This window comes from Mauremys reevesii, linkage group 2, assembly GCF_016161935.1.
Source record: "Mauremys reevesii isolate NIE-2019 linkage group 2, ASM1616193v1, whole genome shotgun sequence".
Classification (NCBI taxonomy): Eukaryota; Metazoa; Chordata; order Testudines; family Geoemydidae; genus Mauremys; species Mauremys reevesii.
In genome coordinates, this window is record NC_052624.1 from 190,871,408 (window position 1) to 190,885,343 (window position 13,936).

General features: G+C 38.9%; 1 long non-coding RNA gene across 1 annotated transcript in view; it reads left to right on the forward strand.

Annotated features, from left to right (window-relative positions):
- Nucleotides 1–5,865: 5,865 nt before the first annotated feature.
- The window catches only part of LOC120399093, a 36,146-nt gene continuing 28,075 nt past the window's right edge, over nt 5,866–13,936 (forward strand). Inside the window, exon 1 of the long non-coding RNA XR_005594956.1 lies at nt 5,866–5,985. This is a non-coding gene — a long non-coding RNA (uncharacterized LOC120399093). The remainder of the gene's footprint in view (nt 5,986–13,936) is intronic.

Consider the following 13,936-nt stretch of genomic DNA (forward strand, 5'->3'; position numbering starts at 1 on the left):
GGAGAAATTGTAATAGATATACTCACCAAGATCTGCAACAAGATCTGGCAGACCGGTGAGTGACCCTCCATGTGGACACAGTCACTAATCATCACTCTGCCAAGGAAAGGCAACCTGCAACTGTGTCAAAATTACCAGACCATAAGCTTAATTAGCTAACCCAGCCAAGTGATTTGAAAGTCATATTGAAAATATTGAAGCCACAAACAGAGAATATCATCGCTGAAGAACAGCTTTCATGCTGGAAGAAGTATCACAGAACAAATTTTTAACCTTCAGGTTCTAAGTGACAAGTACATACAACACCAGCAGAACATCTACCACGTCTTTGTTGACTTCAAGAAAGCATTTGACAGAGTATGGCACAAAGCTTTCTGGGAAACCATAAAGAAGTACAATGTTGGTTGTAAGCTTATTCTTACCATTAAACAACTGTATGCCAAGGCCAGCAGTGCAGTTCTCTTCAATGGTTCAATAGGAACATAATTTTGCACCACTGTTGGAGTCCGGCCAGGCTGCCTTCTTTCACCCACGCTGTCCAACATCTACTTGGAGCAAATAATGACTGATGCCCTAGAAGATCACATATGCACAGTCAGTATTGGGGGTGAACAATCTCAAATCTTGGTTCGCTGATGACATTGACGGCCTAGCAGGCAGTGAACATGAACTTGCCAACCTTGTGAAATGATTGGATGAAACCTCTGCAAAATATAGCATGGAAATCAGTTCAGAGAAAACCAAGCTGATGACAAACAAACATGATGGGATCAGCTCACTGTCAGTGGACAAGAGCTGGAGACTGAAACAGTTCAAGTGTTTGGAGGCAATCATCACTGATGAAAGATCAAAGGCCGAAATTCTGGCAAGAACTGTGCCAACAGCAGCAGTGGCAAAGCTAAAGCCAATTTGGAGGAATAAGAACATCTCCCTGGAATTGAAACTGCTGCATACATTGGTCATCTCCAATTTTCTCTATGTGTGCGAGACATGGACCCGAATGGCAAATACAAGTAGTAGAGATGAGATAATTCTGTAAAATCCTGGGCATCTCCTACTTCAACCATGTCACTAATGAAGAGGTCAGCAACATCGTCACCCAATGCACTGGGTCATATGAAGACCTCCAATTGGTTACAAAGTGAGCAAAGACTCAAATCCCTGGGTCTTTGGACAATGGAAAAAAATCAGTCAGGTTCTTAAAAGAAGGATTTTATTAAAAAGAAAAGGTAAAAATCATCTCTGTAAAATCAGGATGGAAAATAACTTTACAGGGTAATCAGATTCAGAAAGCACAGAGGAACCTCCTCTAGCCTTAGTTTCAAAGTTACAACAAAACAGGGATACCTCCCTCTAGCAAAGAGAAAATTCACAAGTTGAGAAAACAAACATAAACTAATAAGCCTTGCCTGGCTGTTACTTACAAGTTTGAAATATAAGAGACTTGTTCAGAAAGATTTGGAGAACATGGATTGATGTCTGGTCCCTTTTAGTCCCAAGAGTGAACACCAACAAAATAAAGAGCACAAACAAAGCACCGCCCCCCGTCCCCGGATTTGAAAGTATCTTGTCCCCTTATTGGTCCTTTGGGTCAGGTGCCAGCCAGGTTACCTGAGCTTCTTAATCCTTTGCAGGTAAAAGGATTTTGGTGCTTCTGGCCAGGAGGGATTTTATAGTATTGTATACAGGAGCGTTGTTACCCTTCCCTTTATAGTTATGACACCTCCTACAACTGTGAAGAAGCAAGACAATCTGCCCTAACCAAGATCATCCTCCAAGGGTCAGTACAGGGGAAGAGAAAAAGAGGTAGACAGAAGAAGAGATGGATTGATAACATAAGAGTGGACAGGAATGGACTTCACGGAGACTCAAACACTGACACACAATCATCGGGGTGGAGACAATTGGCTGATTGGTGGTTGGGGCACCATCATTGATGAGCAATGTGGTTATGGGAGTGGTGATGATGATGATGACCATCTTTCTTTTCTAATTACAGAGGGGTAGCCGTGTTAGTCTGCATCAGCAAAAACAATGAGGAGTCCTTGTGGCACCTTAGAGATTAACAAATTTATTTGGGCATAAGCTTTTGTGGACTATAACCCACTTCATCAGATGCATGGAGTGGAAAATACAGTAGGCAGGTATAAATATACAGCACATGAAAAGATAGGAGTTGTCTTTCGGAGTGGGGGGTCAGCACTAATGAGGCTGATTCAATTAGGGTGGATGTGGCCCATTTCCAACAGTTGACAAGAAGGGGTGAATATCAACAGAGGGAAAATTACTTTTTGTAGTTCTAACAAATACATTTGTTAGTCTCTAAGGTGCCACAAGGATTCCTCATTGTCTTTTCCAATTAGATTCTTAAACCATCGCAATTTGACTGCTGCATCAGAAATTATAGCATTAGAAACGTTGAACTGATTAACTGCTAGTATTTTACAGCTTTGGTGTACATTCTAGTTTACTTGAGTTTATTCAGAAATAAATATAAATTCAGATCAGCTCAAATGAGTGCAGTGAACCCTTTGTTGCACAATATGAAATTGTATATTCTCTATAAGTATGTTTGTAATGCTCTGAATATAATAATGCCTACTCGTGGCACAAGAATATAAAAGGGCAACCAAACTAGGTTCCAATATTAGCAATAGTTTTTGAAACTTTTGCTAACCTGGTAAGTTTGTTTATTTTTTTCCTTGTTAAAATATGTATTTTGGAGATTGAATGGAGGCAAAAAATTCTATATATGGAAACATTCATAGAGTGGTTACTGTTTGCATGGTTCCTCCTTCCCAACTGTAACTAAATGCTTGCTTTTTGCAAAATATTTGTCTCGCTTGAGATCACCAAATTAATTTGGACTGAACACTGTCACTTCCGTTTATCTGAGAACTAACAGAATGACACACTGTAGTGTAATGTCAGGAAATATAATGGATCATTGGATTGCATCATGGCATTTGAAGCAAAGAGGTATCACACTGAGTGGTCTGTTTAATCTTCCAACATATCAGAAATTAAAAATGAAATTTATATTTTTTAAACAATGTGAATATTTGAAATAACTATTTATGGTTGAATTCCTGTTTTGCAAAAGAGGACTTAGAGAATACAGTCCAGTCAAAATATAGCTACACTCACTGCCAAACGCCCCCATAGCACAATGCCATGATTTGTCTAAAATTATATTTTTCTTTTCAGTGCACAGGAAAATATTTGCATGATGTATTGAGGCAATGAATATTATGTGCACTTGAAGATTTTAGGTTAAAGGCCCACTTAATAATTAAAGAGCTATTTACGTAAATGAAGGTGATATCCATTTAACATACATATATTACCATTATTATTAAATCCAGTACTCAGCAAGAAACTTTCAGAGATGGTGCCAATACAAGACCCTAAGTTGTTTTTGACTCAGGTAGATAAGTATTGTTCAGCTATTTTTGTGGTGTTGATGTCACCAAAGTATGGATATTACCAACCAAAAAACCTACACCCTTTATCAAATATCAAACTTCCATTTCAAGTCGATACGGGGAATCATTATTTGAATGTTAACTATGTGGCAACATTCTCAATGTGTCATTCACTTTTAACAATTTGAGAACATGTACATGTTCTAAGCAGGAACAGTTGGAACAGTCCTCAATTTGGGCCAAGAAAAATAAGGAAGGGAGCATAATCACATGTCCGTCTTCTATTTTCATGAATGGCAAGATGAAAAATGATAAATGCCTGTTCTGGGGAACACTATTTCCTTACTGGAAAAACTCAACTGTTAATTTTAATTTACTGTAGTTTTTAATTAAAAGTGTGTAGTAAGGTTATTAGACACCACTTTGACAGAGACCAGATATGTTGGCTAAATCATGACATGCATTGAACACCATGATGTGGGGCAAAAAGGGATGTTGATTACCAAATACTCAAATTACTCAAAAATGTGTGGTCTAGAGCAGTGGTTCTCAAAGCCGGTCTGCCGCTTGTTCAGTGTAGCGGGGTGGTTACCTGCTCCAGCCTTAAAGGGATTAAAACAGCCCTGGAGAGGGCTGGGGAAAGGGGAAAAGCTGGGCTGATTGGGAAGCAGCTGCAGCTGGGGCCACATCCCAAACAGACTCAGCTGGCCCTTATAAGAGGGTAGTGGCCAGGAGCACAGACAGATTCTCTCTCTAGCCTGTTGAGAGGGGTGGGACCTGGCTGTTGAGAGCGTAACAAGGTACCTGAGCTGAAGCAGGGCTGGGGGAAGGCCCAGGGAGTTGGGGAGCTCTGGCCTGGAATCCCCCCTAGGGTAAGGCCAATTAGGTACTGGGGTTGCAAGGGGCAGCCCACAGGTAGGCAGAGGCAGCAGGTCCAACCCCCCCTTGCCTGTGGTGAGTGGCTTGTACACTGCCGTCTGCCACAGTGAGTGGGGGCTAGATGGTGACTGGCAGTAGCCCACAACTGAGGCAAGGTGGGGATAGAGGGTTGGGGGTTCCCTTGTGTGGGGAGACTCTGAGACTGTGGGAGTATTGCCAGGGGGCAGCACCCCAAAGATAAGGGGCACTGGGTCCTGGGAGGGACATGGGGGGCCAACAACAGTGGGACACCGGCCTGCAGAGGGTGCTCCAAAGGCTGGAAAAAGAGCTAATTCCCAGGACACCAGCAGGAGGTGCCACAGCGGTGAGTCCCTCATGGTTACATTCAGGAAAAGCCCCTGGCAGGCCAGGCCTGTTTGTTTATCTGCGGCGTCTGCAGGTTCGGCCGATCACAGCTTCTACTGGCCTTGGTTCGCCGCTACAGGCCAATGGGGGCTGTGGGAAGAGTGGACAGCAAATCCCTTGGCCCGCACTGCTTCCTGCAGCCCCCATTGGCCTGGAGCGGCAAACCACGGCCAGTAGGAGCCGCGATCAGCTGAACCTGCAGACACGGCAGGTAAACAAACTGGCCTGGCCCACTAGGGACTTTCTCTGCACAAGTGGCAGACTGGCTTTGAGAACCATTGGTCTAGAAAAACAAGAAATGGTAGGCCAAATCTCAACTGTCTCTTAATGCCAATTCAGAAATGTGACTCCGACTAGTTTAGTCATGTGGTTCTTTGCCTTGCCTTAGGGAACTCCATGATTAAGACAAGCCCAAAAGTGTAATTAAAAACAGAATTTTTTAATTAAAAAAGAGAAACTCAACATAAAAAAACACAACATAAGCAATAAATAATTACTTCAGTTACCATCTCTTCTGTCTGTCTCTTTGTGGAGAGTTTTCAATAGAGGTTACACCTCAAAAGTGGGTCTGCTTTAGTGAGGTCTTTCTTTTATAGGTAAACTAAAATCAAAGTATATAATTCCCCAAATCAACACTGAGTCATATTTTTAGTGTATCCTAGATAACCAAAACAGTTTATAGATAGGCAAGTGAATTTCATTTAAGGACTGGTGAATTCTGTTTCTATTATCCATGATAAATCAGTTTATAAATGGGCAGATATAAGTGATCTTAACTAAGTCTTATGAAACTGAAAGGTAGGGATTTTTTTGTTTGTTTTAACTCAGTTACTTAAAATAAATTGTTCAAGAAGTAGTCCTGAGACATAAACATTAATGAACATTAAGAATCTTAACTTCAAATTAAATCCCGCTATTTCTCTCTGTTGACCAAGGCTAGCTTATGTTTCCTTTCCAGGAACACGTAGTTCAAACAGTCATGTGTTTAACAGCAGAAGCTGTTAATACCTTAAATTACAATATCCTTTCAATATCCTTTCAAAATCATTACATGAAAAAGTTAAATTTAATACCTTAGCAGTGCTTTAGCAAATTCCGTCCCACTAATGATGATGAAGTCTGTGATGTCATCATACTGCAGAAATGGGGCTGAACGGAAAGATGGCTGCCAGCTTGTATTCTTCCTGCCTTGTTGCTGCTTCTGCTTGTAGAGATGAGATGATCCAGCAGGGCTTACATGAGTGCTGAGAGTATGAGTGTATTAAACTGCTTCAGGGTAAGAGGATAACCATATGAGTGTAATAAAAGTGTGAGACAGTATAAGGGTGTGAGAGTAATAAAGTATATGTGAGTGTATTTCAATTCAGAGGAATAGTTCAGTCTAATAGTTGCTGGCACCCCCCAGTGGCAGTTTCCAGGGCGGGTAAAAGGCTAAAAGGCACCGTTCCCCTGAAATAAATGACCTGGGATTTTGCTGATGGGCCTTGTGCTCATGGGATAAAGGGAAAATTTGTGGCCTCTGATGGCTGAGTTTCCCCCATTTAGTACCTGTTGTCCCCCTTGTGGGGGGCAGAGGTGATAGGATTCAGACGAGAAAACTGAGGCATGGGGTAGGCTATGGGTTCTATGGTAAGACATTTATAACCCCCAGTAAAATGATGTAAAATTTGTGGTAGATGAGAGCATGGGTGACAAGACAGACAGCAACTCTCCCCTGTGTTAAATGTAATAGAATTTGCAACCTGCCACTTAAAATCCATCCCCGAGTCTGCCCTTATTTGCTGACATGTCCAGGCCAGTTTGTACCCTTTTTTCCATAGTTCCACTGGAGAAGGAAGGCATACTTCTTTCAGGGCTTGTCTGGATTTAAATATCAGCTGCTGTCACCATTAATTGATGAACACCTTTGTGGGTTGGTCTTGTTAGCATCTTTAGCTCATGAATATACAGTCTGCTAGTATGTATGCAGCAGGGTTATAATTGCTTTTGTCCTTGAAGAAGGAAACTATCAGAACATCTGTAAGGTTAGAGTTGTAATGCTTTCTTATGCTCAGTCCATATTGTGAGATATCACTTTAGTTCCTTCTAGGTTTAATAGGAGTTGAAGTTCTGTTTCAAATGAGTCCTAACACTCTTATTTCCTGTATGAGTTTCTTTCAGCTCTCAACATAGTATTTTAAACTCAAACAATTGTTAAAAAGTGTCTTGAAACTTAAATAGTCATCAGAGAAGGAATTGTCCTTTCTTCATACCAATCCTTGGAAAGGTTCTTCTTGTCGTTTGGGGTTGGAAAGGAAGTTGCTTAAGCATTGCCAGATAACTAATTAATTCCCTAATTCTTATAAATATTTTATATGCAAATAGCTTCTTACATTAGTAACCAGTTATACCAAGAAATGACCCTATTCTGTGTGTACATTATTATTACTATATTTGTACATCAGTACTTACTATTTACAAAACAATGGTATCAGGCAATTATTATATGAAAGCTTGCATGTAGATGCAAAATATTTGCAAATACAAACCTCAAAAGAAACTTTTACCATCTTAAGCATCTGTGGGACAAAAAAGATTTTCACCTTTTAAGTGAAAACATAAGCTACGAGTAATCAATATCTTCTGTAAAACCTTTCCAACCATGTATGTTCTCCCTTAACTTTAAAGACTGTAGATGTTAGTGTATTTATTAAAAAAAAGAGTTTTAATAAGGATATTTCTAGACTTTTTTTGTATGTTTAACTAATGTTTTCCTCTTTGCAATGAAGAGGGGCAGAAGAAGCCCACTTTTATAATTTAGGTCATAGTTCTGTTGTGTGTTTGAGTTCAATAATGATTGGAAATTGTCAAATGGGCACAGATGGAATTATGTAATCAAAGATTATCAATCAGAAACTAGTACACCACTGTACAAAAAGAACAGACACATTACCACCGTTGTTGTAAGTAAAAGAGCTGGCCTCTGTGTCTCTTTCCTCTGCAGTTGGTGGGATGCTGGAAGTTTTATACTCCCCACCTAATTCCTCAAACCTCTGTCTTCTTAAGGGTACAAGGCAAAGAAATCCATTATTTTGTGGGAAAATACTCTCCCATGATTAATTTCACCATGTGTTATGTTCTAACATTTTTGTTTTAACTCATTACTTATGGAATTTCCTTTAATTCAATATTAGGTTACATGATTTACTAAACTGAAAGGGCATTCTAATTTGGTCATTATTACTATGCCTGATTGTATATTGATCATAGTACTGATTCAGTTTCCCCAGTTAGCACTTTGAAATTTGGGAGGTTCTTGTCCAAAGATCAGGCCCAGTATTATCTGAATTACTGTTCAGTTTGAAGCTCTGATGTGCACAGTTGCAACACTCACTCTTAGGAAATCATGTTATATTTATAATAGTTTTAGTAATAAATTCACAAACATTCCAACCCAACAAGGCAGAGAGAGATAATACAGAATGAGCTAATCATCCATATACTTACACCATCCCTTGCAAAACAACCTGAAATGGAAGTTACCATCTTCCTCATCTTCCCCCCTCACCATCATCACCATCACCAATGGTCATCATCCTGGCATCTCCCAAGAGCTACATCTCTCCTTCCCAAAGCACTCAAGCTGGGATACAACTTTTATAATGTGCTGATGTCACTATGTCTAATGCATATTCAGTAGGAGTTTCTCTCCTTTTTCTTATTTGTATTTCCTCACCCTACTAATGTTGGGGTGCTCTTCTCCCATAGGTCATTAATCCTTTTAATCTCAAATTTATTAGCATATATGTCAATTAGTTAACATGGAATTCTTGTGGTCAGACATCTGTTGATGTCCCTGACTAAAAACATTCCAAGGTGGTATAAAACGAGCATCTTGTGATTACCAGTTCAGTTATTACAACATTCTATCTTGTGATATTTTATAATCTAGGGATACTCTTGGTTAGCTGCTAATGCCGATGCTTTTGGAGCCTTATCCCTTAATTAATTTAGCTAAGCTATTGTCTAACATGCCTTGAGGTTTGTAGGCTCATTGCATTATTACCTTGACTTATACCTGTGCCTCACCAAGGAAATACCTATATCTATAGGCTCTACAGATGGGACAAGTGGCAGTTCCCCAAAACAACTTTTAATGGATCCCCATTTCATTATTACAGAGAACATCTGCAATAACAAATGTCACTTATCAATCACCCAGTCCTCTGTAGACACTTTTAGTTGTTTGAGGGTATCTCTTTCCTGTAAATCTTTTTTTCCCCTCAGATTTGGAGGCATCAGCCATTATGGATATAGTCCAAAACTCACTCATATGGAACTCTTGAATATAGGTGACTCACAGCTTATAAACCAACATTCTGGCCTTAGAATTCAAACACACTCTTTGCTAATACCATAGAGAGATTTTTGGAGAATAATTAATATGTGAATGAAGTTAAGATACAAAAAGAAAAAGAGCACTAAAAGGCTTAATATTTACTAACAGCTCTGATAACCCATCCCTAAGCATCACTCCCGCTTGACCCTTAATAGAGAGCATCCTTATGTTCTTATAAAGCCTGTTTTCTTGAAATAGAGATAATCTCTATATCAGACTGGTGCCTTCTATTTCGAAGGCTTCAAAAAGGGAATATTTCTGAGACTTTGATAAGAAAATCTTAGGGTGGTTTGCCTTTCTGACCAAATGGTTTCTAGGTTTGCACTCTACCATTTACAGTAAATTTAAATTTGCAATTAAAGACTCCTGTCAAATATTCTATAGAAAGCATGAATCATATTAACTAAAGCTTAAATAATCTTCCAAAACATAATATAAAATAAAATTAATATAGAATGTTAATCGAATATACACACACACACACACACTCAAAAAGCAACAATGACATTTTATTCATATACAGAAATGAACATGGAATAACAATGAAAAAAACAACTCTTATCAACGTAAATACAATTATAAAATTCCTTTTCATACATAGATTTAAAAATGAAATTGTATAAATTATATAAAATTATACATTTCTCTTATTTATATATATAAATAAAATATGGATTTTTATAATTTTATTCACATTTGATAGAGATTTCTGCATTGTTATTCCATGCTTATTTCTGTATATGAATAAAATGTCATTGCTGCTTTTTATTTTTCTTTCTTTCTTTCTCTTCCACTATGTGCTTATATTATTTAGGTAGTTGTCCATACACACCTCTACCTCGATATTACGCTGTCCTTGGGAGCCAAAAAATTGTACCGCGTTATAGGTGAAACCGTATTATATTGAACTTGCTTTGATCCACCAGAGTGCGCAGCCCTGCCCCCCCCCCCCCCCCCGGAGCACTGCTTTACCGGCTTATATCCAAATTCATGTTATAGCGGGTGGTGTTAGTGGTGTATTGACTAGATAAGTGCAGGGAATATAGGAATTGAAAGCACCTCTGCATATACATAAGTACTATTTCCACAGCATACTTGTACTTATAAATATTTCTGTAATGGTGGACTTGGCACTTACATTTGTCCTTTTTATCAGTACTTTTGGCAACACTGAAATTTATCAACAAATATAGCATGTGTACTGAGGCTTATCTCCCTTCATTTATGTGCATCAAAAACTGTCAGTTTTTTTGCAGAATAGTTTTGATCATGGAAAACAGGAGTCTGAGTCTGGTTGAGGGGAGCTTCACTAAAGTATTGTTCGAGATCCACGCCAAAACATTAAGGCTCAGAGTCATTGGAAGGTCCCAGAAAAAGTATGGCCCAAAAGTCCCTGAGAGAGAACATTTAAAACAAAAAATGTTCCAGTTTGGGAATGGGTAGTGGAATGCAGTTAAAGACATGTTCTATTGTATTCAGGATAAGCCTGGAAATCAAGAGCCCCTGAGTTCTAATTCTGTCTCTGTCTCTGCATTAGCTCCACTGAGCAGTATTGAGAATTAATTAGATAATACTTGTAGAGTGCTTTGAACATGAAAACATTCTGTAAGTGCTAGGTATTGTTATTAGTCTTGTCCTGTAATAAGGATAGTGCTCTCGGTGTTGAAAGTATACCTGTATTAAATGGTTGCTCTGATTATCAACCACGTCAGGTTTGCTTTGGCTTTTAATCACTTGTGAAAGCCATTTATTGCAAAAATACTCTGATGCCATACAAATTAACCCTTAATTAATTCCAGTGCTTGCAACAATACTCAGTCAGCTATTTTTTGTTTTCAGTTTTACCATGAATACTTATAAATTACCATAGTGGTACCACATAGTTTGGAACTTTTTTGACTCTCTCCCTAGATGGAAGTGTTACCAAATAGTTAGAACAGGGGACTGGAATTCATGCTTCAGCATTCTATTTCCAGGACAAATGTTTAGCCAGGCCTCTACCTGAGAATGGGTGGATCGGCTTATGTGTCCTGCATCTTGCAGGAGGTCAGACTAGATGATCATAATGGTCCCTTCTGATCTTGAATTCTATGATTCTATGATTCTACCAAGCCTCCACTTGTGTCTATGAAAAATGATGTATCCACATTCCACATACATTTTGCACACACTTGCATGAACACCTGAACAGTTCTGACATCTATGTGAGTGCACAAGGAGTATGTGTGTGCAATCTATAATACTTACTACTAGTGCTTGAAAGCATTAGAATTATTGAAAGAAGCATGCATGAGTCTGCAACTGAAAAGCTCAGGCGTGCGTGTAAAAAACTTCAGGCACATGTATGTGGAGAATATGGATTGAAAATCAGGTGTTAATCTGTCTAACTCCATTTTCCCTTTTGAAAAATGTGTGTGGAGGGGGTGTGTGTGGGTGGGGGGGGATTACCTTTTTTCACAGAAAAGTGTTGTGAGGTTAAAGACACAGCTGATTATAAATCAATGCAGCTTTGTTGAAGTCAATGGAACTAAGCCAATTTACACTACCTGTGGCTCTGCCCTATAAAATTTTGAAAAACACTTTAAATAGAAGGTATTATTCACTTCAAAATTATTCTAATTTCTGCTGCTAATTATTGGGTGGTAAGAAAGTGATGACAGCCTTTGAAGCTAGGGGAGCCAAATGTGAATGCATTTTAGAGGAGAGTTCAGAGTGGAAGACTGCGAGGGGTAGTGGGTTTGTTTTTTGAAATTCTTGCTTGGAGAATGGGGTAGGGGAGAAGAAGAGAAAATATTAATTAAAAAAACTACCCCCACCCCAAGCAGCTTTCGGTGACAGTTACATCTGGATGCTCTGACATTCCATTCTGATGTTGGCAGGTTGTGGTTGTGGTGGTGGTGGTGGTTTTTGATTACTAATACAGCACCAAGAGCTAAGCTAAGCATTTCACAGACCAGAATGAAGTCAAGGTCCTTATTTCAAAGAGTTATTAATCTAAATAAACAGCTGACAGATGTGAAAATGGATGCAATGTGTGATTGAGTTCAGCACATGGCAGCTAGAATTACAAAATTTGTTTGTAATTTGTAAAAGATCTTCTGTTTATTTTGTGCATGCTCCCCTGAAAAAAGGATTAGGGTCAATAAGGTAAATATTACAGGGGGCTTTTGAGATAATTTGGGAATTCAGGGTATTTAAGGCTTAACATACAACAGGGAATGCTGACAGGCAATGAGATAAGGACGTGTGAATATGTGTAGATAAGCAGTTGCTTTGTTGTTAACAACAAGCACAGACAACAAGGTGCTGACCAATATGACATGTTTATGCAAATTCCTAACAGGGAAGTTTGTGATTAACCTTCACTGCCTGTGAAAGTCTTGATATAAACAATGTGACAATTGAGTTGATTTATCTGCTTCTACTCTAGTGTTAACAAAGGGCCTGATCCAAAGCCTAAGGGAGTCAATAGAATGACTGTCATTGACATCCTTGGACTTGAAAACAAGCCCAGGAGAGGGCAGTGCTTGAGTACGTTCAGGTTTGTTTCTCATCAGGTCACCTTATCATTAATTCTCACAGGTCTTAAACAATAATTTTGTCTGTTTCCAAAGAGAAATGCAAAGGTCTCATTTTTCACATAAAATGGAGTGATTATTCAAATTGGATACTGCAGCACTTTATTGCAGACCCTGATTATCTTTCATCTCATTAAAAAGCTGTTGAAAAATAATTTATGATTTAGTTTCTAACAGGTGATGAAAAATTCATTTGAGCTAATGGCAGAATCAGATTATATTTTATTGCTCAATTTTTATTGGTCTTGATACAAGGGCAGTAGATTAATTATATTTCCCTTTCACCATCTCAGTAACATGAAGAACTATCACTTCTGGGAAGGGAATTTATTTAGTTCAGAAAAGATTCTGTTCTGTTTTAATTACATTATTTCAGGGAATAAAAGAGTAGACATGGCCACTCTGTGTCTTGAGTGATTCATTCAGGAAAGCATGTCCAAGCTGGCTATATAGAGAGGCCTTAGTGAAAGATGTGTTTTAAATGTTAGGGTAGAACCTTGCTGCACTATTGTTATTTCCTGTGCTCAGAAATGTTTAGAGAGAGAGAAGGAAAGAAGATCTATTGTAACAGTCAGGTCACTACAATAATCTGGGGTTGAATTATTTGTTCAGCTGTAAATAAGAGGGGTTTTGTGGAGACTAAAATAGTTCATTGCACTGCAAAAAGTAGTTCTTTTGCCCCCACTTCCTTCTTTCATGTTTGTTTTTTTAAGTGAAAGTTAGTGCCAGTGAGACTGACACAGCACTGGAAACTAAAGGCTTAATTATCCACAGAAGAGGTACAGCATGTTGCAGTTCCTTACACAGCCTGGACTGCACCACCAACGCAAGTTCCTTTTCACTGAACCACCTGCTTTATCCTCTGATCTGGATTGAGCACCTCCAGAGATTAGAGGGTAGTTTAATCTCTGTACCTATTCAATCCTTGGCCTTTCTGGAGAAACTGCCAGGAAGGAAGCCAATTAGGGGCAATTGTACAGGTTTATTTTTTTTGTGAGATGTGCATATCTGTCCACCAGGAACTAGTCTGAGGCCATCAACTCCTGTGCCCTCAAATGGACATTGTGACAAAAACAATTTTCAGCCAGACCAAGCAGCACTATATATATTTTGAACTACTGATCTAGAGATGAAGAGCTCTCTGTGTATTCACCTGAGCCCCAAGTAATCTCCCGTGGTCTGTTTTCCTCCTCCTTGCTTGTGGTGCTCATTCTTGAAACTTAATCAAAGTGATAACTGCAGTTGCTTATGTTGAGACGCAACCAAACTTT